At 38.7% G+C, this 23086-nt stretch overlaps 1 long non-coding RNA gene across 2 annotated transcripts in view; it reads right to left on the bottom strand.

Annotated features, from left to right (window-relative positions):
* Positions 1 to 542: 542 nt before the first annotated feature.
* Positions 543 to 23086, bottom strand: part of LOC135965529 (uncharacterized) — a 28145-nt gene continuing 5601 nt past the window's right edge. Inside the window, exons 3-6 of one of the 2 annotated variants that reach the window (XR_010578526.1) lie at positions 20247 to 20340; positions 14976 to 15082; positions 14395 to 14473; positions 543 to 987 (exon numbers count right to left, since the gene is read on the bottom strand). This is a non-coding gene — a long non-coding RNA (uncharacterized lncRNA). Of the gene's footprint in view, positions 988 to 13796; positions 14474 to 14975; positions 15083 to 20246; positions 20341 to 23086 lie in introns of those variants that run through there. The other variant, XR_010578525.1, reaches the window with a different exon arrangement.

Below are 23086 nucleotides of genomic sequence, written 5' to 3' on the forward strand. Positions count from 1 at the left end.
ATCCCTCACATGCACAGTTGACGGTAAGGTTCACGCTCCTATAAGAACCTAATGCCGCTGCTAATCTGACAGGAGGTGAAGCTCAAGCAGTTACGTGAATGATAGGGAGCAATTGTAAATACAGATGAACCTTTGCTTGCTCATCTACTACCCAACGTCTGCTGTGTGGCCTTGTTCCTAAAGGCCATGGTACTGGTCCATGGTCTGGGGGTTGGGGACTCGTGGTTATATGGTGCAATATTGTTAGCTCTAGGCACTAATGCTATATCATAGATTTCCGGATTGGGATAAGCAAAAATGACTCAAAACAGAGGTTGTGCAGACCTCACTGGAGCTCATTGAGATATCTGGGGTTTTATGGAAACTGATTTTATTTTGCTTCTGGGAACATGCCCCTTGGAGATAAGAATGGCCATATGGTTTGTGTTGGTCAAGATAATGTGAACCTAAGTTGACATACATATTTTCTCAGCAGAAGGATTTAAAAGCCATGAATGATTATCCACGTACTCTTCTTCTGTCATTGCAATAATGAAAGCACATGTTTATATGGACTGCCAAGAAATCAAAGCAGCCTGGAATATGAGTTGACACAAAAGCCAGCTGCTCTGGAGAGTCATTCAGAAACACAGGAGACTGCATGACTGAGAAATAAAGTTTACTTAAAGTTTTTGATCCCTTGATAATGTTATTAGTGTAATATAAATAAGTCTAGCTATGCTAAACCCCTAGATTCTCAAAAATTTGAGAAATAAGATTAAAGGTTTCAAAATAATCTATTTATTTTACTCATAAAATGTAAGGTGGGGGAGAAAATCTAATCATGGCATGGGGGAGTGCAAGTAGACCTCCTAAATGAACTGAAATAGACAGTCTTCACTACCTCCAAGCCACAGGTATAGGTGGAATCCCTACCTGGAAACCTTCTCAAGGAAACCTTAGGGAACAGGTCAGTGGTGAGATGTCTGAACCTTGATGGCAGATTCACTACCAAAGGGAAAAGGGAGAACAGAGTTGAACATGACCTTTATCGTCACCAAATTTCCTAATTAGTTGAAGTCATTCCGTGTCCCCTGAGCTTTAAGACAATAAGGAACAAAGGCCAGAAATACACCAGGAGCTCCAGCTGAAAGAAACCCGGATGGAAGAGAGTTCTACCTCACGGTGCCTTACAGGACTCTCTAGCCCTGACCTTCTTCTCCAGTTACACATTATATTCTTATATTTTATTTTGAAGACATATGCACATGTTGTTTCCTTTGAATTAAGATGTCTTCCAGTCTCTCATTATTCAAGCATTTCTTATTTATCATTCAAATCTCTACTCAATAGTCATTTCCCCAGTTAAACTTTCCTTGCCTTCTTAATTAGTTCAATTGTCTTTACTGAAAGGATTTTATAGCATTATACATCTCTTATGCATCTATCACATTTGTGATTTTGTAATTATATAATTAAATTAGTATGTTTCTCTCATATGGTTATTAATTGAATAATATTACGTCTGTTTTCTCCATAATTTACTTTGCATCCCTAGCATGTTGGAGCCATCTCTCTCTGACTCCCTCACTCTACCCGTTTCTTTCTCTCTCTCTCTTCCTTCCACATTTGATCTCTCTGCCTCCTCCTTCTACCTAAGCCCAGGTGTTGGTGGAAGAGCCTGGTGGGATGGCAATACTGCACAGAATATATCAAGGACAATGATTTCTTTCATCTTTTTTCACCTAGCCTTCCTTTTTTGTGTCATCCTTGCTACATGGTCAAAGTTGTGTCACTGTCACAGTGTTGTTCAGGGCCCACTCAGGAACTAATAGTGGAAGTATAAGAAAACCGATTTTATTTGAATTGAGTGACCCAGAATCTACCCACAGCAGGTGTGTTAAGTGTTGCCAGCTCCCAGGGAGGTTAGGGAACATTATCTGGGCAGGCAGACAGTTAAAACTCTTACTAATAGAGAAATGCATAATGGATTTTGTGGAACAACTAGCCATTTGCCACACAGCCTAGTTAGAAAAGATGATTCTGACTGCAAGAATCACAGTATTCTTTTAAATATTTATTCCACCATCTTTTCAATTTTTTCAGTTACTTGGTCTTAAATTTTTTTTTAAGTTTGCTTTTCTCTTAAGTAATTCACCTTTGTTTCAAGAATTTAATTTTAAATTTCATAACGCAATTTAATGGATAATATAGGAATTCAGGAATAATATTACATTTATATAAAACTGTTAGGCCTCGCACGGTGGCTCACGCCTGTAGTCCCAGTACTTTGGGAGGCCAAGGCGGGCAGATCACGAGGTCAAGAGATAGAGACCATCCTGGCTAACACGGTGAAACCCCGTCTCTACTAAAAATAAGAAAAAAGTTAGTCAGGCTTAGTGGCACGTGCCTGTAATCCCAGTTACTCGGGAGGCTGAGGCAGGAGAATCGCTTGAACCCAGGAGGCAGAGGTTGCAGTGAGCTGAGATCACGCTACTTGCACTCCAGGCTGGGCTAAAGAGATTCCATCTCAAAATAAATAGATGGGCGGAGCACGGTGGCTCACGCCTGTAATCCCAGCACGTTGGAAGGCGGAGGTGGGCGGATCACGAGGTTAGGAGTTTGACACCAGCTTGGCCAGCACAGTCAAACTCCGTCTCTACTAAAAATACAAAAAATTAGCTGTGCATGGTGGCGGGTGCTTGTAATCCCAGCTACTTGGGAGGCTGAGGCAGGAGAATCGTTTGAAGCCGGGAGGCAGAGGTTGGAGTGAGGTGAGATTGCACCACTGCACTCCAGCCCAGGCGACAGTGCGAGACTCCCTCTCAATAAATAAATAAATAAATAAATAAATATTCAAAATAAATAAAATAAAAATTAAAAATTAAACGGTTAATCCTATTGCATTAAATAAAAATATTAAAAAATCAAACAAACAAGAAACAGTTTCCAAAATGGTTTGCTAAATTAGAAGTGAATGCTGATAAACCTGTTACCCTACAGCACAGGTTTTCAAATTCTGTTAAGCAATGTTATGTAATTTTGAGTAGAACCCTAAGGGGTCACTGTGTATGTGTGAGGGTGGGGAGCTGGAGTTGTAGCTCATCTTAAGGAAACTGAAAATGCTGAGCTTTGAACTTTTTCCTGGAGTCTTGATTACTGCAAATATAACTGCTCAGAACTTCAAGTGTAAATATATATGGGTATGTGTGTATATAGATATCATATATTATATATTTTTTTGTTGAGAATGTACATGCAAATAGAATTGCTGGATCATAATCATATGTTTAATTGTTGAAGGAACTGCAAAAAGCCAAAATGTTTCCCAAAGTTGTTGTAAAAATTATCTACTGAAATCATCTGGGCCAGGACATTTATTTTTATAAGCTTCTAAATCACAGATTGCACTGATTTAACATTTAAGACTACTGAGATAATCCGCCATATGTTGGGAGAGCTTTGGCAGTTTGTGGTTTTTAAGGAATTGATCAGTTTTCTCATTTATGTGCAGAGTTGCTGGTAGGGTTCCCTTATACTCATTTTAATAACTGTAGGATTTCTAGTCAGATCATTAGGATCTCTCTCATCTCCCAGGTTCAAGCAACTCTCCTGTCTCAGCCTAGCTGAGACTACAGGCGTGTGCCACCATGCCCAGCTAATTATTTTTAGTAGTGACGGGGTTTCACCATATTGGTCAGGCTGGTCTCAAACTCCTGAACTCAGGTGATCCACCCGCCTTGGCCTCTCAAAATGCTGGGATTACAGGCATGAGCCACTGCACCAGGCGGTATCTAGAGGAAACAGAAATATAACAACAAATCAACCCCAAAGCTAGGAGACAAGAAACATCAAAGCTGATATGAATGAAATGGAGATTTTAAAAAAAAAAACTGTACAAAAATCCAGTGAAACTTATTTCTGAAAGAATAAATAAGATTGATAGACTGCTGTTAAAGAAAAAAAGATGATCTACCTAAACACGATAAAAAGTGACAACGGAAATATTATCACTGATGCCACAGAAAAGCCACACAAAACCATTAGAGACTATTATGAACACCTTTATGCACACAAACTAGAGAAAACAGAAGAAATGGATAAATATCTGGAAACATATATACTCCCAAGACTGAATCAGGAAGAAATTAAAATCCTGAACAGACCAATACTGCCTTCTGAAATTGAATCAACAATAAAAAGCTTACCAGAAAAAACTCCAGACCAGATGGATTCACAGCCAAATTCTGCCAGACATATAAAGAAGAGCTGGTACCAGTTCTACTGAAACTATTCCAAAAGAAGGAGAAGAGATTTCTTCCTAACTCATTCTATCAGGCCAGCATCATTCTGACACAAAAACCTAGCAGATATGGAACCAAACACACACACACACACACACACACACACACACACACACACACACACAATCGGGCTAGGCGCAGTAGCTCACGCCTGTAATCCCAGTACTTTGGGAGGCAGAGGCGGGCAGATCACCTGAGGTCAGGAGTTAGAGATCAGCCCAGCTAACATGGTGAAACTCCCATTTCTACTAAAAATACAAAAAGTTAGCTGGGCTTGGTGGCACAGGCCTGTAGTCCCAGCTACTCAGGATGCTACGACAAGAGAATCCCTTGAACACGGGAGGCACAGGTTACAGTGAGCCGAGATCATACCATTCCACTCCAGCCTGGGCAACAAGAGTGAAACTCTGTCTCAAAAATATATATATAAAATAAATATATATAATAAATATATACATTATATATAATATATAAAAAAATATATATATATATCTCAAACTGAATCCAGCATCACATCAGAAAAGCTAATCCACCATTATCAGGTAGGCTTTATTCCTGGGATGCATGGTCAAACACCCTCAAAAACTAGGCAACAAAGGTACGTACCTCAAGATAGTAACAGCCATCTATAACAAACCCACAGTCAACATCATACTGAAAGAGCAAAAGCTTGAAACATTCCTTTTGAGAACCAGAACAAAACCAGGGTACCCTCCCTCACTACTCCTATTAAATATAATACTGGAAGTCCCAGCCAAAGCAATCAGGCAGGGGAAAGAAATAAAAGGCATCCAAATAGCAAGAGTGGAAGTCAAATGATTTCATTTCACAAATGATATAATTCTATACTTAAAAAAGCCCACAGTCTCTGCCCAAAGGCTCCTAGATCTGATAAAGAACGTCAGTAAAGCTTCAGCATACAAAATAAATGTATGAAAATCAGTAACATTTCTATACACCAATAACATCCAATTGAAAATACAATTCTATTCACAATAGCCACCAAAAGAATAAAATACCTGGAAACACAGCTAACCAGGAAGGCAAATGATCTCTACAATGAGAATTATGAACTAATAGTTCATAATTTTTTTTAACAATGTTAAAAAAAAAATAGAAACAGATGACAAAAACAAACAGAAATACATTCCATGCTCATGGATAGGAAGAATCAATATTGCTAAAATGGCCATACTACCGTAATAAATTTACTTTTGAATTCAATGTTATTCCTATCAAACTACCAACAACATTTCTTTATAGAATTTTTTAAAAATGAAAAACGTATTTGAAACCAAATAAAAGAGCCTGAATACTCAAAGCTATTCTATGCAAAGGAACAAAGCTGGAGTCATCATACTACCCAAATTCAAACTATACTACAAGGCTACAATACCTAAAAGATTATGGATACTGGTACAAAAATAGACACATAGACCAAAGGAACAGGCTAGAGAACCCAGAAATAAAACCACACATCTAAAACCATCTGATTTTTCACAAAGCTAACAATAACAAACAATAAGGAAAGGACTCCCCGTCAGGCACCGTGGCTCATGCCTATAATCCCAGCGCTTCTGGAGACCAAGGCGGGCAGATCACCTGAGGGCAAGAGTTTGAAACCACCCTGGATAATATGGTAAAACACCATCTACACTAAAATTACAGAAATTAGCCGGGCATGGTGGAGGGTGCCTGTAATCTCAGCTACTCTGGAGGCTGAGGCGGGATAATCACTGATCACTTGCAGCTGGGAGGAGGAGGTTGCAGTGAGCTGAGATAGTACCATTGCACTCCAGTCTGGGCAATAACGGTCAAACGCCATCTCAAAAAAAAAAAAAAAAAAAAAAAAAAAAAAAAAAAAAAAAGGAAGGAAAAGACTCCCTGTTCAATAAATAGTGGCGGGATAACTGGCTAGTCATATGCAGAGGATTGAAGCTGCATCACTTCATTTATACCGTATACAAAAATTAACTCAAGATGGATTAAAGACTTAAATATGAAACCTAAAAGTGTAAAAGCCCTAGAAGAGAACCTAGGAAATACCATGCCAAAGACTTCAAGACTCTAAAAGCAACTGAAACAACAAAAAGTAGTTGACAAATGAGACTGGATTAAGCTAAAGAGCTTCAGCACAGCAAGAGAAACTACCAACAGAGTAAACACACAACCAACAGAATGAGAAAAAATAAAATAAAATCTTGCAAACTGTTTTTCAGCAAAGGTTTAATATGTAGAATCTATTAAAAAATCGTAATTCACCAAGCAAAAAACAAACTTTATTAAAAATGAAAAAAGAACATGCACATACACTTCTCAAAGATGACACACATGCATCCAACAAGCGTATTAAAAAGCTCAATATCACCAATCATTAGAAAAATGCCAATCGAAACCACAAGATACCATCTCACATCAGTCACAGTAGCCATATTAAAAAGGCAAAGAATAATAGATGCTGGTGGGTAGTGAAGAGAAAGCTTATGCACTGATAGAGGGAATGTAAATTTTTCCAGCCACTGTGGAAAGTACTCTGGAGTTTCTCAAAGAATTTAAAACCAAACTACCATTTGACCCAGCAATTCCATTATTTGGTATATACCCCCAAAATAGAAATCATTCAACTGTAAGGACACATGCATGCTTATGTTAATCACAGTACTATTACAATATTATTTACAATAGTACTAAGTACTAGTACTATTGTACTAGTACACAGTATTATAAATAATAGCAAAGACATGGAATTATCTGGTGTCCTTCAATAAATTGATTTTACAAATGGAGTGTATACACATATATAAATTTCATTGTATATATACACACAATGTAATATAGATGTATATTGCACAATAATGTAAATACACAATCATATTTCATTATATATATTTCATGATATATATACAAACACACAATGAAACAGCATTCAGCCACAAAAAGATAAAATTCCATCCTTTGCAGCAACAGGGATGAACCTAGAGGTCACTGCGTTAAGTAAAATAAGCCAGGCATTAAAAAAAAAAATACTGCACATTCTCACCAATATGTAAAATCTAATAAAGTTGCTCTCATAGAAGTAGAGAGTACAACGGCGGTTACTATAAGCTAGGGTGTGTAAGAGTGGAAATGAGAGAAGCTGCTACGGTGGGTTGATGTGGAACGGAGTGAAGAGGCTAATTATCCAGAATGTATATGAGATAATCAGAGTTAACCAAGGAGTGGGTAAAATTAAAATGATCATGGTAATTACTTGGAGCACCAAAGAACAAACATTGATAATGCAAGATCTGTTGTTTTTCCCCCAGATACATGGAATACATTTGTTATTAAGATGAACATACTTTAAGCATAATGCTTCTGTTATGCTTAAAAATACCTTTTCTTAGCCAGGCACAGTGGGTCATACCTGTAATTCCAGCACTTTGGGAGGCTGAGGTAGGCAGATCACGAGCTCAGAAGATCAAGACCATCCTGACTAACAAGGTGAAATCTTGTCTCTACTAAAAACACAAAAACTTAACTGGGCATGGTGGTGGGTGCCTGCAGTCCCAGCTACTTAGAAGGCTGAGGCAGGACAATGGTGTGACTCCAGGAGGCGGAGCTTGCAGTGAGCTGAGATCACACCACTGCACTCCAGCCTGGGCAACAGGGCGAGACTCCATCTCAAAAACAAAAAAACAAAAAACCTGTTTTCCCAAGCTGCCGTTGAACTTTTAGCCAACACCTTTCTCCTTTACTTCAACATCTTCACATTTCTTCAGGATCAGAAATCGAAGCCCCATGACCTCATCAGCTGTAACTCGGCCTTCATTCATGTAGTGGTGTTCCTTCTGTGGTGGATGCCTGGCCTCCAGATATGCTTGAATCACTGCACTTAGGGAATGAGTTCAAATGTAAGTCCTTGTCTAAACAGAGTGAGGATGGGCCTGTGTGTCTGTTAACACCTGTCTCTTGAGTGTACACCAGGCCGGCATCATCAGCCCCAGCAACTGCTGTCTGGCAAGGCTTCAACACAAATTCACAGTAACATTAGCAGCGTTAATTTTTTTTTTTCATTCGTCAATTTGTCTTTCAGTTGTAGCATAATATTCTTCACTGTGGCTTCTTCTAATGTGACCCAGACCAGTCAACTTAAGGTCAGCAAATACTGTTCACTTTCTCCCACGAAGCTCTTCATGTGAAAAGTATTTTTTATTCTTGACATTATCCAGGGATGTTTTCATTACAGGAATGACACTGCATTCAATTGCACACATGATGATCCTTTTCTCCAAGCATCAGAAGCAATCTCAGCACCTTCAGAGCACCAGCTTCTCTCCATGAGCCGTCCCAGAGAAAAGGGCCACTCAGACCATCCCGCTGTTAGTGAGCTACTTTCGGGTCATGTGCTGGGTGGAACTCACCATCTCATCTTCTTCAACCCTGCTGTGGACGTGTAACCCAGTCATCCTGAGTATGTAGAACCTTATGGGCAATGTCTATGCCACTGTGGTTACACTGGTACAAATCAGCTCTGATAAAAAGATAGTTGTCATTCTCTAAAATATGCAAAGTGCTACAAAGCTTTAAAAAGTTGACGATGGAAAACATTTCCAGAAAATAGTCATCTCCTATAGTTAAATTGTTCAAGTAGCCCTGGAGTTCTTTTTCTCTTATTTAATAAAATGCATGGAATCACACTTTTATTACATTTATATGCTTTAAACTGATGCATCCAAGGACCATGTAATTTCTTTAATTCAATGGTCTACCATGGGTTGACATTTCTTACATTTTTATTTTCAGTTTATCTTGGTAGCAGAAAATGTTTCTCTCGAAGTATATTCTTTTTTTTTTTGAGACAGTTTCACTCTGTAGCTGAGGCTGGAGGGCAGTGGTGCAATCTCAGCTCACTGCAACCTCCACCTCCTGGGTTCAAGCGATTCTCCTGCCTCAGCTTCCTGAGCAGCTGGGATTACAGGCACACACCACCACACCCGGTTAATTTTTGTATTTTTAGTAGAGGCGGGAGTTCACCATGTTGGTCAGGCTGGTCTTGAACTCCTGACCTCATGATCCGTCTGCCTCAGCCTCCCAAAGTGCTGTGATTACAGACATAAGCCACAGCACCCTGCCTTGAAGTATACTCTTAACAATCTTCTATTGGTAATAAAATTTCTCAATGTTTTGACTTTTGAAAATATTTTAATTTACTCTTCTTTATGAAAGATACTTTAGCTAAATATCCAATTTTAGCTTTTTATTATTATTATTATACTTTAAGTTCTAGGGTACATGTGCACAATGTGCAAGTTTGTTACATATGTATACATGTGCCATGTGGGTGTGCTGCACCCATTAACTCGTCATTTACATTAGGTATATCTGCTAATGCTGTTCCTCCCCTCTCCCCCCTCCCCACAATAAGCCCCGGTGTGTGATGTTCCCCTTCCTGTGTCCAAGTGATCTCATTGTTCAATTCCCACCTGTGAGTGAGAACATGCGGTGTTTGGTTTTCTGTTCTTCCGATAGTTTGCTGAGAGTGATGGTTTCCAGCTGTATCCATGTCCCTACAAAGGACACGAACTCATCCTTTTTTATGGCTGCATAGTATTCCATGGTGTATATGTGCCACATTTAGAATGGGAGAAAAATTTTCCAATCTACTCATCTGACAAAGGGCTAATATCCAGAACCTACAAAGAACTCAAACAAATTTACAAGAATTTTAGCTTTTATACTATACTTGTTCGTTAGAACTTCCCTGACCAGAAATATGTCAATTTGGATTTTACATTTTAACCTAGAATTTATTTTAAAGGGTTTTAAATATTTACATGTAATTAGATATTGTATGGTTAAACAATATTTTCCCACATGAGGTATAATTCACGTAAAAATTGTATATATTTAAGGTATACAATGTGATGTTTATGTATATGTAAATATACATAAAATGATTACCACAGTCAAGCTAAATAACATATTCATCACTTCCCATAGTTACTGTTGCTGTGATAAGAATATGTGAGATCTTCTTTATTAATAAAATTTACCTATACAGTAGCTGTAGCCTCCATGCTGTACATTAGGTCTCCAGGACTCATTCATCTTATAAAACAGGTTTGTACCATTTGGCCATTATCTCATTTCCCCAAGCCACAGCCCTTGGTCACTACCATTCTATTCTCTGTAACCACAATTCAAGCCCTTTTTTAGATTCCACATATAATTGAGATAATGCAGTGTTCATCTTTCTGTGTTTGGCTTATTTCACTTAGCATAATGGCCTCAAGATGATCTGTGGGGTTGCAAATATCAAGATTTTTTCCAAGGCCTGAATTGTGTCTCTCTTACACACACATGCACATACATACAATACATATATGTAAAATTTCCTTTTTCTTGTTGTTAGATGTAACGACGTGCTGGAGTGCAGTGGCATGATTATAGCTCACTGTAACCTCTAAGACTCTGGGTATAAATTACTCTCCCACCTCAGCCTCCAAAGTAGCAAGGACCACAGTGATACACCACCATGCCTAGCTAATTTGTAGGAACATGGTCTTGCTATGTTACCTAGCTTACAGAGTTTCACTCTGTTGCCCAGGCTGGAGTGCAGTGGCACAATCTAGGCTCACTGCAACCTCCACCTCCCAGGTTCAAGCAATTCTCCTGCCTCAGCCTCCCAAGTAGGTGGTGCTACAGGTGCCTGCTATCACCCACCTAATTTTTGTATTTTGAGTAGAGACGGGATTTCACCATATTGGCCAGGCTGGTCTGGAACTCCTGACCTCATGACCCACACACCTTGACCTCCCAAAGTGCTGGGATTACAGACGTGAGCCATCGCACCCGGCCCCTTATCTATAGTTAATAATGCTTCAATAAACATAGGAGTGAAAATACCTCTTCAAGATAGTGATTTTTATTGTTCTTTGGATATTTACTTAGACGTGAGATTGTTGAATCACATGATAGTTTTATTTTTAATTATTTGATGAGCCTGCATGCCGTTTTCCATAATGGCTTTACCAATTTACACTCCCAGTGAGTGTGTACAAAGGTTCCTTTTCTCTATATTCTTAGTAACACTTGCTTTCTTTTGAATTTTTGATAAATATCACCTTAATATGTGTTTGAATGCTAACTCATTGTGGTTTTGATTTGCATTTTTCTTAGAATTACTAATGGCTTCTTTAAAAAACTAGTTTTTTGGCCATGTTTTAAAAGAATGTGTTACTTTCCACTATTTTTACTTTGGGGGGTTAAGGTGTATGAGTTTCTTGCTGATTTTGAACACTAATCCTTTATCTGATACTTGGCATACAGGTATTTTTCTCCAATTCTGTAGATAGCCTTTTAATGTCACAGACAGTTTTTCGCTATGCAGTAGAAACTTTTTAGCTTGATGTAGTCCCATTTTTTTTTTTTTCCCTGCGCTTTTGGTGTCAAATACAAAAAAATATGTTGCTTAGGAACAATGCCAGAATTTTGCTCAGTGTTGTCTTCTAGAAGATTTATGGTTTCAAGTCCAATGTTTAAGTCTTTAATACATTTTAAATTAATTGTATGTATGCTGTAAAGGTTGGGTGCAATTTGTTTTTGCATATGGATATCCCGTTTTCCCATCACCATTTATTGAAGAGTTTATTCTTTCACCGTTGTGTGCTTATATGCCTTTGTTGAAAATTTATTGACTGTATACGATGGATATATTTTATATATATCTGAGTTCTCTATTCTGTTGCATTGGCTTATGTGTTTGTGTTTATGCCAACATTTTGCAGTTTTGATGACTACAGCTTTGCTATATAGCTTGAAATTAGACAGCATACTGCTTCTAGCTTTGTCCCTCTTGCTCAAAATAGCTTTATTTGAGATCTTTTATAATTCCATACAAACCGGATTTTTTAAAATTTGTGTTGAAAATACTATTGAAATTCTGATAAAAGTTGCTTTAAATATATACACCAATTTGAGCAGTATGAATGGTTTTTTGGTTTTGTTTTTTCAAAATGGAGTCTCACTCTATCACTAGGCTGGAGTGCAGTGGTATAATCTCAGCTCACTGCAACCTCTACCTCCTGGGTTGAAGCGATTCGATTCTCATTCCTCAGCCTTCTGAGTAGCTGGTATTACTGGCATGCAGCACCACATGCAGCTATTTTTTGTATTTTTAGCAGAGATGGGGTTTCACCATACCAGGATGGTCTCGATCTCCTGACCTCATGATCCACCCACTTCAGCCTCCCAAAGTGCTGAGATTACAGGCTTGAGTCACTGTGCCTGGCCAGTATGAATGTTTTAATACTAATTTTTATAATCCATGAACACTAAGTATTTTTAAATTTGTCTTTTTTATAATTGCCTCCACTAATCTTTTACAGTTTTTGTTGTATAAATCTTTTACCTTCTTTACTATATTTATTCCTAAGTATGAGGTTGGTGCAAATGTAATTGTGGTTTTTGCCATTACCAACCTAATACATTTACCATAACATCTAAAAGAATAAAGTAACTGTCTTCTTGATTTTTCCCAGATATCTGTTGGGGTATAAAAATGCAATTGACTTTTTTTGTATATTGATATAGTATCCTGCAAACCTACTGACTGTGTTTACTAGTTTTAAATATTTTTCATGTAATGATGAGCACACTGGCCTGTGTTTACACATTAATTGATAGTTTTTATTAACATACCACGGTGCTTAAAAGTGTGCTCTGTTGTATTTTTGCTGTGACAACTTCCATGGGGCATCTTTTAGTCCTAATCTCTTTTTAAAATGCACTTGTTTGGTATTTGATAATAACGTGTCTATGGTTACTTTTCAACTGTGCAACACATTTATCTCCATGCTAAGTCAAACTTTCTAATGAAGTTTTTTAAATAGTTTTATGAACATTTATTGTAAATCAAAACAGTAAATTTTTTTGATAGTTTTAAAGTTACTAAGATTGAGAATGTCAAGTTTTCACTGCTCATCAATCTGTGGGTTCCTTATTTTAAACAATTATATATGAAGTCTATATACATGTGTGTGTGTGCGTGCGCGTAATGGCTAAGAATCTTGCCTAATATATTGTATGCACTAAGCCAGTACTAATAAAATTATTCATCAAATTATCATCTTCATACCATTCTTCAAATGGCATATTATTTGTTCTAATTAAAAACTATGTTTCTGTCTTATGTAAATATCAACAAAAATTAGAAGGTCTACTTGGTCTGCCCTCTTGAGAAAATCCAAAGTTAAATGGTAGTTTTACTAATTTCCTTTCCATTCAGTACCTTATTTTCCTCACACAATAAATGTAAACATTAAGGGTAACATCATATTTAAATGATCTATCCCACAACAGACAGACTTTGGGTCATTCACTGACTGGGCTGAAGCCTCGTTCTATATTATTTCTGATTTTTCCATGTTAACAGCATAGAAAAATCTATTAAACATGGAATATTATAAATTAGAAATTAATATCTTGGAAGTACAAATTATAAAAGTAAACTGAAAAGTATAATATAAAATAAATATTTATATATTATGAATTGTTACTCAAGTAAAGCAAAAGCATTCATTTAAAATATTTTCAAAAAGAAAACTCCAGGGCAAAATAATCTATGTAAAACATTCTACCAATATTCAATAAATAATTAATACTAATTCTTCAGCAGAAAATACTTCCAAAAAATGAAGAGGGAACATTTTCCAATTCATTGTAGAGGCCAGTATTACTGTAATACCAAGGCCAGACACAAGTATAAACAGAAAGTCTATAAAAAAAAGTGCCATATTCACGTAGACACATACAGCCTCAGAAAACGTTAGCACGCTAAATTCAGACACTTCAAATATGACTATACACCAAGAACAAGTGTGATTGTTTTGTAAATGTAGTTGTGACTTAATATATAAAATTCAATCAAGATAATGCCCAGTACTAGCAAAGAGCAAAAAGTGATCCTTTCAATAGGCACAGAGAAATTTACAAATGTCAAGCATCCATTCCTGACAAAACCCTCAGCAAACTACTAACAGAAAAAGATTCTGAGACCCACTAAGAGGTATCTATACAAAAATTCTCAGCTAACATCACACTGAATGGTGACAGACTCGCGCTTCTTTACCTGAAAGTTTGAGAAGTCAAGACTTTCCACTTTAACCACTCTATTCAGCGTTGCACTGGAGGCATTAGCCAGGGAAATTCTACAATAGAAAGAAATTGTCCAGATTGTAAAATAAAAGTAGAACTGTCATTATTCCAAATGAAATATTTTTCTGAAAAAAAAGAATAGGATTCACTAAAATATCACTAGAATTAATACATGATTTTATCAGGGGTTTTTAAGAACTGTGCAGGGTGGGACTCTAGGTGCACAGGTTCAGTGCATAAACATAAATCTTTAGGAGTCTGAGGTGAGTGGATTACCTAAGGTGAGGAGTTCGAGACCAGCCTGGCCAACATGGTGAAACCCAGTCTCTACATAAAAAAAATACAAAAAAAAATGAGCCGGGCGAGGTGGTACACACCTGTAATCCCAGCTTCTTAGAAGGCTGAGGAGGAAAATCGCTTGAACCTGGGAGCCGGAGGTTGCAGCGAGCTGAGATGGTGCCCCTGCACCCAAGCCTGAGCAACAGAGGAAGACTCTGTCTTAACCAAAAAAAAAAAAAAAAAAAAAAAAAAAAATCTAAAACCAACTAGGGTCACCTGTTCAAGTTTGCGCTGGTTAGGGATCTTATCTCCTTCTGATATCTGGTCAGGAGTGGAGAAGCTCTGGTGTTGTTGGGCCATCTGGTTTCTTTATGCAGCTGTGCCTACAAATAAAATAAAGAAACTAAAGAAACACAGTAAGAAAAAGAAATTTCCCAGTTATTTCATTAGGGTGGCCCTGGTAACATTTTAATTAATTTTTTGTTTATGTATTTATTTATTTTTTAAACCGGTGTTTTCCTCTGTCACCCAGGCTGGAGTGCAGTGGCTCGATCTCAGCTCACTGCAACCTCCACTTCCCCCCACGTTCAGGCGATTCTCCTGCCTTAGCCTCACACCGGGCTAATTTTTTGTATTTTTAGTGGAGACAGGGTTTTGCCATGTTGGCCAGGCTGCTCTCGATCTCTTGACCCTGTGATCTGCCTGCCTCGGCCTCCCAAAGTGCTGGGATTAGGGTCATGGGCCACCGCACCTGACCTAACTTTTCTTAAATGTATGTAGAGCTCACATTTATTTCAGTGCTTAATACTGTAAGTGTTTTGGGCCTTTCTAAGTTTGGTGATGTTTTTTTGACCAGAAATATGCCATAGAAACTTAACTATTTCTATCAGTTAGGCTACAGCAAAATTGGGGTAATTACAGGTCACAGTTTTCAAGAACATTTTAAATCCTCACACTAAATGGGAACTTACTGTATTCAGCAGGCAATGGAGAGTCAGAAAAGCTTAAGCAAAATATGTAATTATTTTACCAGAACATAGTTGAGACATAATTTTATGAAACATCAGTTTTATAACAAAGTTATTAAATTATGTAGATACTATTAGGGCTGTGAACATAAAGGCCACATAGGCCAATTTATTTGCAAGTCAGCACATAAACATAGAAGGATGATTAACATAAGCTTGTAGCTTATGCTAAATGTTGGTGGGAACAGACAATAAATTATGGAGAACTTCAGAGGACACTAAGCCTGGATGGGATCTTGGAAGTTTTACAGGTCAATGCCACTCCATCTATTGGCTGATTTTCACTAGGTTAATAAATGAACAATGAAGATAACACATACCAGAAGTTAAAATCATTTCATTGCGTATCTGCTACATCTGTGCCACTGTAGTGTACTAGGTGCCTTACAGCACTTCTAAGTCCTCTACTTACAAAACACTTTTCACAAAATATGAAATTCCAGGCAAAGGTTCAAAGGTTCAGACATAAAATGTTTGTTTTTAACATCTTTTTTTTTTTTCCTTTTTTTTTTTTTTGAGACAGAGTCTTGCTCTGTCGCCCAGGCTGGAGTGCAGCGGCGCCATCTCAGCTCACTGCAAGCTCTGCCTCTCAGGTTCAAGTGATTCTCCTGCCTCAGCCTCCTGAGTAGCTGGAACTACAGGCGTGTGCCACCACGCCCAGCTAATTTTTGTACTTTTAATAGAGAGAGGGTTTCAATATGTTAGCCAAGATGAGTCTCAATCTCCTGACTTCGTGATCTGCCCGCCTCGGCCTCCCAAAGTGCTGAGATTACAGGCATGAGCCACCGCACCTGGCCTGTTTTTAAAATCTTTATACAGCCTGGTATTCCCTTTCCTTTCCTTCCTTTTACCCTATTATGAGTTTTATCTTAGACTAACCTCTGTAATGTTGCTATATGCCATTACTCAATTGCTGTGTTTGATGAATCACAAAATGGTATAAAACTTCTATTAATGCTCTTTTTAAATAAAATATTTATGAATGCATCCAGCAAAATGCTTAAAATTTGGGTATTCACAAAGTGTTAGTTTTCTGTGGATCTCTCTAACAATGTGAAAACCCAAAATGAATATAAAATATTAACTAATATAATTTCAAGGTATTCTACAAGTATAAAAACTATGTCATTTTTACTTTCATATACATAAAACATTAATAATTTTTAGTCAACATAAACATGATCCTTACATCTAAACTTGTATTAGTTCAATTAAGAGTTAATATAGTATCCTAAAGTAATCGAATATTCAAAGATAAAGTATTCTGACTTGGAATATACATAAAATTATTTTCAGCTGAGTGCAGTGGACTATGCCTATAATTTCAGCACTTTGGGAGGCCAAGGCAGGTGGATTGCTTGAGGTCAGGATTTTGAGACCAGCCTGGCCAACATGGTGAAACCCCATCTCTACCAAAAATAGCCAGGCATGGTGGAGTGTGCCTGTAATCCCAACTACTCTGGAGGCTGAGGCAGGAGAATCACCTGAACCTCAGAGGCGGAGGTTGCAGTGAGCCGAGATCATGCCACTGCACTCCAGCCTGGGTGACAGAGTGAGATTCCACATCAAAATAACAATAATAATAATAATTACCATTTTCTGTGACTCACAAGATAAAATAGTATTACAGAATACTGAATAATCCTAAATGTGGTTTTGTTGGTTTTATTTCGCTTTTTACTTCGTTTTGTTCACCTTGACCAGTGGGCCAGTGGTTCTTAGGTGCAGCTGTATTTTCATCTTTAGGATCAAGATTTTAAAACTTTAATGTGGTAATTTCTCTAATTTTTTGACAGCTATTTCTCAGGTTGCAAGTTAAAATTCCCATTTTACTAAAGTCTTTGGTTTAATAATGATTTTATAATGACTTAATATATAGTTTAAATGAGTAATGAGGGGTACTATAAAATTTCAGAAGTCAAAACTAAAGAACTTATTCATGGAACCAAACACCACCTGTTTCCCAAACACCTATTAAAGTAAAAAATACATTAAAATATTTACTTATAAAAATATTTATTTAAAAATAAAAACTAAAAATAAAATGAAAATGAAAAAATATATACCCAGGTTAAAAAAAAAACTATTTCAGTTAAACAACAAATACTTTTTAGGGGGACTTTACTACAAAATTGTTATTATAATAAGACAGATTAAAAAAACTAAGTTTTAAAAATTAAAAACAGTAAGTAAAAAAAAAAGATAATAACAAATATTGGTATATTCGTGAAGGCCCGCTCAGTGGCTGTTTTCCAAAGTGGTTATGCCAGTTGGGTGTAGAGGCACACACCTGTAATCCCAGCACTTCAAGAGGCTGAAGTGGCCAAATTACTTGAGCTCAGGAGTTTGACACAGACCTGGGCTACATGGCAAAACCCAATCTCTACCAAAAAATGTAAAAATCAGCCACACATGATAGCAGTCACCTGTAAGTACCAGCTACTTGGGAGGCTGAGATGAGAGGATCACTTGTGCCTGGGAGATCACAGCTGCACTGACCACGTCCAAGCCACTGTACTCCAGCCTGGGTGACAGAGCAAGGTTTTGTCTCCAAAACAAAACAAAACAAAACAAAGCTGGTGACAATGTGGAAGAACTGTAACCCACATACATAACTAGTGGGAACATAAAATGGTGTAATCAATGTGGGTGTTTCTTTTCTTCTCATTTGATTTTTAAAATAATCAAGATATTATCTCCCTATGTTGCCCAGGCCGGTCCTGAACTCCTGGGCTAAAGCAATCCTCCAAACTCAGCCTCTCAAAATATCTGAGATTAAAGGTGTTAGCCACTGTGCCTGACCTGTGTAACCACTTTGAAAAACAGTGTGGCCATTTCTCAAAGGCTAAATGTATAGTTATCACACAATGCAACAGTTTCACTCCTAGGTGTAAATCTAAGAGAAATAAAAATATAGATTCACACTAAAACTTGCATATGATTGTTCACAGCAGCATTACTCATGATGGCCAATACGCAGAAATAACACAAATGTCCATCAACTGATGAATGGATAAACAAACTATTATTCAGCTACAAAGGAAAAAAATACTGAATACTGATATTCACTATAACATGAAAGAAATTTGAGGCCGGGCACAGTGGCTCACGCCTGTAATCCAGGCACTTTGGGAGGCCGAGGCGGGTGGATCACGAGGTCAGGAGATTGAGACCATCCTGGCCAACACAGTGAAACTCTACTAAAAAAAAAATACAAAAAAATTAGCCAGGCGTGGTGGCTGAAGTCTCAGCTACTTGAGAGGCTGAGGCAGGAGAATGACGTAAACCCGGGAGGCAGAGCTTGCAGTGAGCCGAGATCATGCCACTTGCACTCCAGCCTGGGTGACAGAGTGAGACACTGTCTCAAAAAGAAAAGAAAAAAAGAAATTTGAAAATATTGTGCTAAGAGAAAAAAAGCAAACTACAACAGATCACATATTGTACAATTCTATTTCTATAAAAGGTCTGGATTAGGCAAAACTACAATGGCAGAAAATAAATCAGTGTTTGTCTATGAAGACATGGGAATGTGGAGGAAGTAGGAGGTAGTAGCTAAGAAGTGAGGGTTTCTCACTCATAAGTGGGAAATTCATAAGCGAGTAATCACTTCTAAAAGTGACTGTGGTGATGGGCAGCTCTCTGAATATTCTAAAAACCACTTAATTGCATACTTTCTTTTTTTTTTAGTTATTTAGAGACAAGTTCTCCTTCTGTCACCGACGCTGTAGTGCAGTGGCACCATCTGGTCTCAACTATAGGTTTCACCTATGCCTTCTGGGCTCAAGTGATCTTCCAGCCTCATGTCCACAAGTAGTTGGGACTGTAGGCATGAGCCAGCACACCCAGCTAATTTTTGTATTTTTAGTAGAGATGCTGTTTTACCTTGTTGCCCAGGCTAGTCTCAAACTCCTGAACTCAAGTGATCCGCCTCCCTCAGCCTCCCAAAGTATTAGAATTATAGGAATTAGCCACTGCGCATGGTCTGAATTACAAACTTTCATAAATGAATTGTATGATATGTTAATCATATTTCAATAAAATCATTATTTAAAAAAGGGGCTGAGCATTGTGGCTCATGCCTGTAATTCCAGCACTTTGGGAGGCCAAGGTGGGCAGATCACCTGAGGTCAGGAGTTCGAGACCAGCCTGGCCAACATGGCAAAACCCTGTCTCTACTAAAATACAAAAAATTAGCCAGGCATGGTGGCGTGCACCTGTAATGCCAGCTATTCATGAGGCTAAGGCAGGGGAATTACTTGAACCAGGGAGGTGGAGGTAGCAGTGAGCCGAGACTGTGCCACTGTACTCCAGCCTGGGTGACAGAGCAAGAGTCCGCCTTGCTCCCTCCTCAGTCTCAAAAAAATGCTGAGATTACAGTCATGAGTCACTGTGCCCAGCATGTATATCTCTTTCACTAGCTGTTTCTGAGATAAATCCTTTACAATGAACCAGTCACAGTAAAAAAAAAAAAAAAAAAAAAAAAAAAAGAAAACAGGGATTGAACAAAGGTGCCTCCTACCTGCATATAACGCCAGCACTTTGGGAAGCTGAGGCAGAAAGATCACTTGAGGCCAGAGTTTGACACCATCCTGGGCAACATACCAAGATCCCATCTGTAAAATAAAAAATAAAGAAGTTAGCTGGGCATAGGGGCAAATGTCTGTAGTTCCAGTTACTTGGGAGGCTGAGGTGGGAGGATTGTTTGAGCCCAGGGGTTTCAGGCTGCAGTGAACCATGATCGCACCACTGCACTGCAGCCTGGGTGACAGAGCAAGACCCTGTCTCTAGGAAGAAAAAAGAAAAAGAAATGCAAGTTTTTACCACCTTCTGAGAGTAATGGACTTTCAGGAGGAATAGAGGAGAACAAAAGACCACCGAATGGTTGAGGGTGAGCTGCTGGTTAGGCTCAGTTCCCAGCTGAGTAGTATCTGAAAAATTCATTAGTAAAATTATGGTTCTAGGGGTGAGTCATGCAGTCAAATGATGAATGCTAAATCCATTACAAATGTTTCTTTACATGAATTCCAGTGAAAAATTCCAAGTTCCTAAACAGCAAGTGAGTAGCTAGAACTATAGGCACATGTCACCTTACCTGGCTAATTTTTAGAAAAATTTTTTGTAGAGATGGGTTTTCACCATGTTGCCCAGGCTAGTCTTAAACTCCTGAGCTTAAGCGATGCTCCCGCCTCAGTCTCCCAAAATGCCGAGATTACAGTCTTGAGTCACTGTGCCCAGCATGTATATCTCTTTCACTGTCTGTTTCTGAGATAAATCCTTTCCAACGAACCGTCATAGTAAATTGGTGAGATGCAGTGGCTCACGTCCATAATCCCAGCACTTTGTTGAGGTTGAGGTGGGAGGATCATGTGAGGCCAGAAATTTGAGACCAGCCTAGGCAACATAACAAGACCCCATCTCCACAAAAAATAAAAGAACATAGTTAGCTATGGTGGGGCAGGCCTGTGTTAGCTCAGCTATTTGGGAGGCTGAGGTGGGAGGATCACTTGGGGCCAGTTCGGGGCTACAGTGAGCTTTGATCACACCACTGCATTCCAGCCTCGCAACAGAGTGAGATCCTGTTATCTCAGGGAAACAAAGAAAATAACCTGTTTTTCTGAGTTCTACAAGCTGATTTAGCAAATGATTCAACCCAAGAAGGGGGCCATGATACCCTGCTTTCTAACTGATTGGTCAAAAGTACATGTAACAACCCAGGGCTTGCAATTGGTTATGTGAAGTGAGGGTAGTCTCATGGGACTGAGCCCCCATTCTGCGGGGTCTGTACTAAACTGCAGGGAGTGTCAGAATGGAATTGTGGGATACCGAGTTGGTATCCAGATTGTCCAAAAATTGGTGTAGAAACTCCACACACACATTTGGTTTCAAGTGTTTGACCATAACTACTATTTGAGAAAAAACAACAACAACAACAAATCAACCTTATCCATAGCCCAGTCCTACCGAATTATTGAATGTTAGAACAGAAGGTCTCACCATTGACTTGAGAGCTGACGTGAGGAACGTCACCACCATCCTGCTCTCCTAGGACTCCTCATATTCAACAGACAGGGTGAACACTAAAACTTGGGCCATGATCCCTGCACAAGCGAAGTAGTAAGAAAGTGAGGGGCGGGCTGGGTATGTTGGCTCACACCTGTAATCCTAGTACTTTGGGAGGCTGAGGCAGGTGGATCACAAGGCCAGGAGTTTGAGACCAGCCTAGCCAATATGGTGAAACTCCATCTCTACTGAAAATTCAAAAACAAATTTGCTGGGCGTAGTGGTGCATGCCTGTAGTCCCAGCTACTAGGGAGGCTGAGATAGGAGAATGGCGAGAGCCCGGGAGGCGAAGCTTGCAGTGAGCCGAGATTGTGCCACTGCACTACAGCCTGGGTGACAGAGGAAGACTCCATCTCAAAAAAAATTTAAAAAAATTAAAAAAAAAAAAGAACAACAATCTATAAAATAGAATAAGCATACAACAGGCTGGGCACAGTGACTCACTCCTATAATTCCAGCACTTTAGGAAGCTGAGGCAGACGGCGCATGAGGTCAAGAGATTGAAACCATCCTGGCCAACGTGGTGAAACCCCATCTCTACTAAAAATACAAAAATTATCTGGGTGTGCTGGCAGTGTGCCTGTAATCTAAGCTACTTGGGAGGCTGAGGCAGGAGAATCGCTTGAACCAGGGAGTCGGAGATTGCAGTGAGCTGAGATTGTGCCATTGCTCTCCAGCCTGGTGACAGAGCAAGACTCCATCTCAAAAAAAAAAAAAAAAAAAAAAAACCCAAATACAGTAAAATATAAAATCTCTGTTTCTCCTAACCTTCTGCTGGTGCCTCAATTTCTGCTGGTACCATTTTGTCATTGCCCTCTAAAGAATAATGGCTTCAGCCGGGTGAGGTGGCTCACGCCTGTAATCCCAGCACTTTGGGAGACCAAGGTGGGCGGATCACGAGGTCAGGAGATCAAGACCGTCTTGGCTAACATGGTGAAACCCCATCTCTACTAAAAATACAAAAAATTAGCCAGGTGTGGTGGCGGGCACCTGTAGTCCCGGCTACTCAGGAGGCTGAGGCAGGAGAATGGCAGGAACCCAGGAGGCGGAGCTTACAGTGAGCTGAGATAGCACCACTACACTCCAGCCTGGATGACAGAGCGAGACACCGTCTTCAAAAAAAAAAAAAAAAAAAAAAAAAAAAGAGAATAATGGCTTCATAAAGAGAAAATAAACACCACATTATAAACCAGTAAAAACTCACATTGAAAGAGAAAAGAGAACATAGGTAATAATGCAACAACTTTTAAGACATAATAAACATATAAAAAATGATTCTTTTAACTCAATCCAAACGAT

This window comes from Macaca fascicularis, chromosome 10 (genome assembly GCF_037993035.2).
Source record: "Macaca fascicularis isolate 582-1 chromosome 10, T2T-MFA8v1.1".
Lineage (NCBI taxonomy): Eukaryota > Metazoa > Chordata > Mammalia > Primates > Cercopithecidae > Macaca > Macaca fascicularis.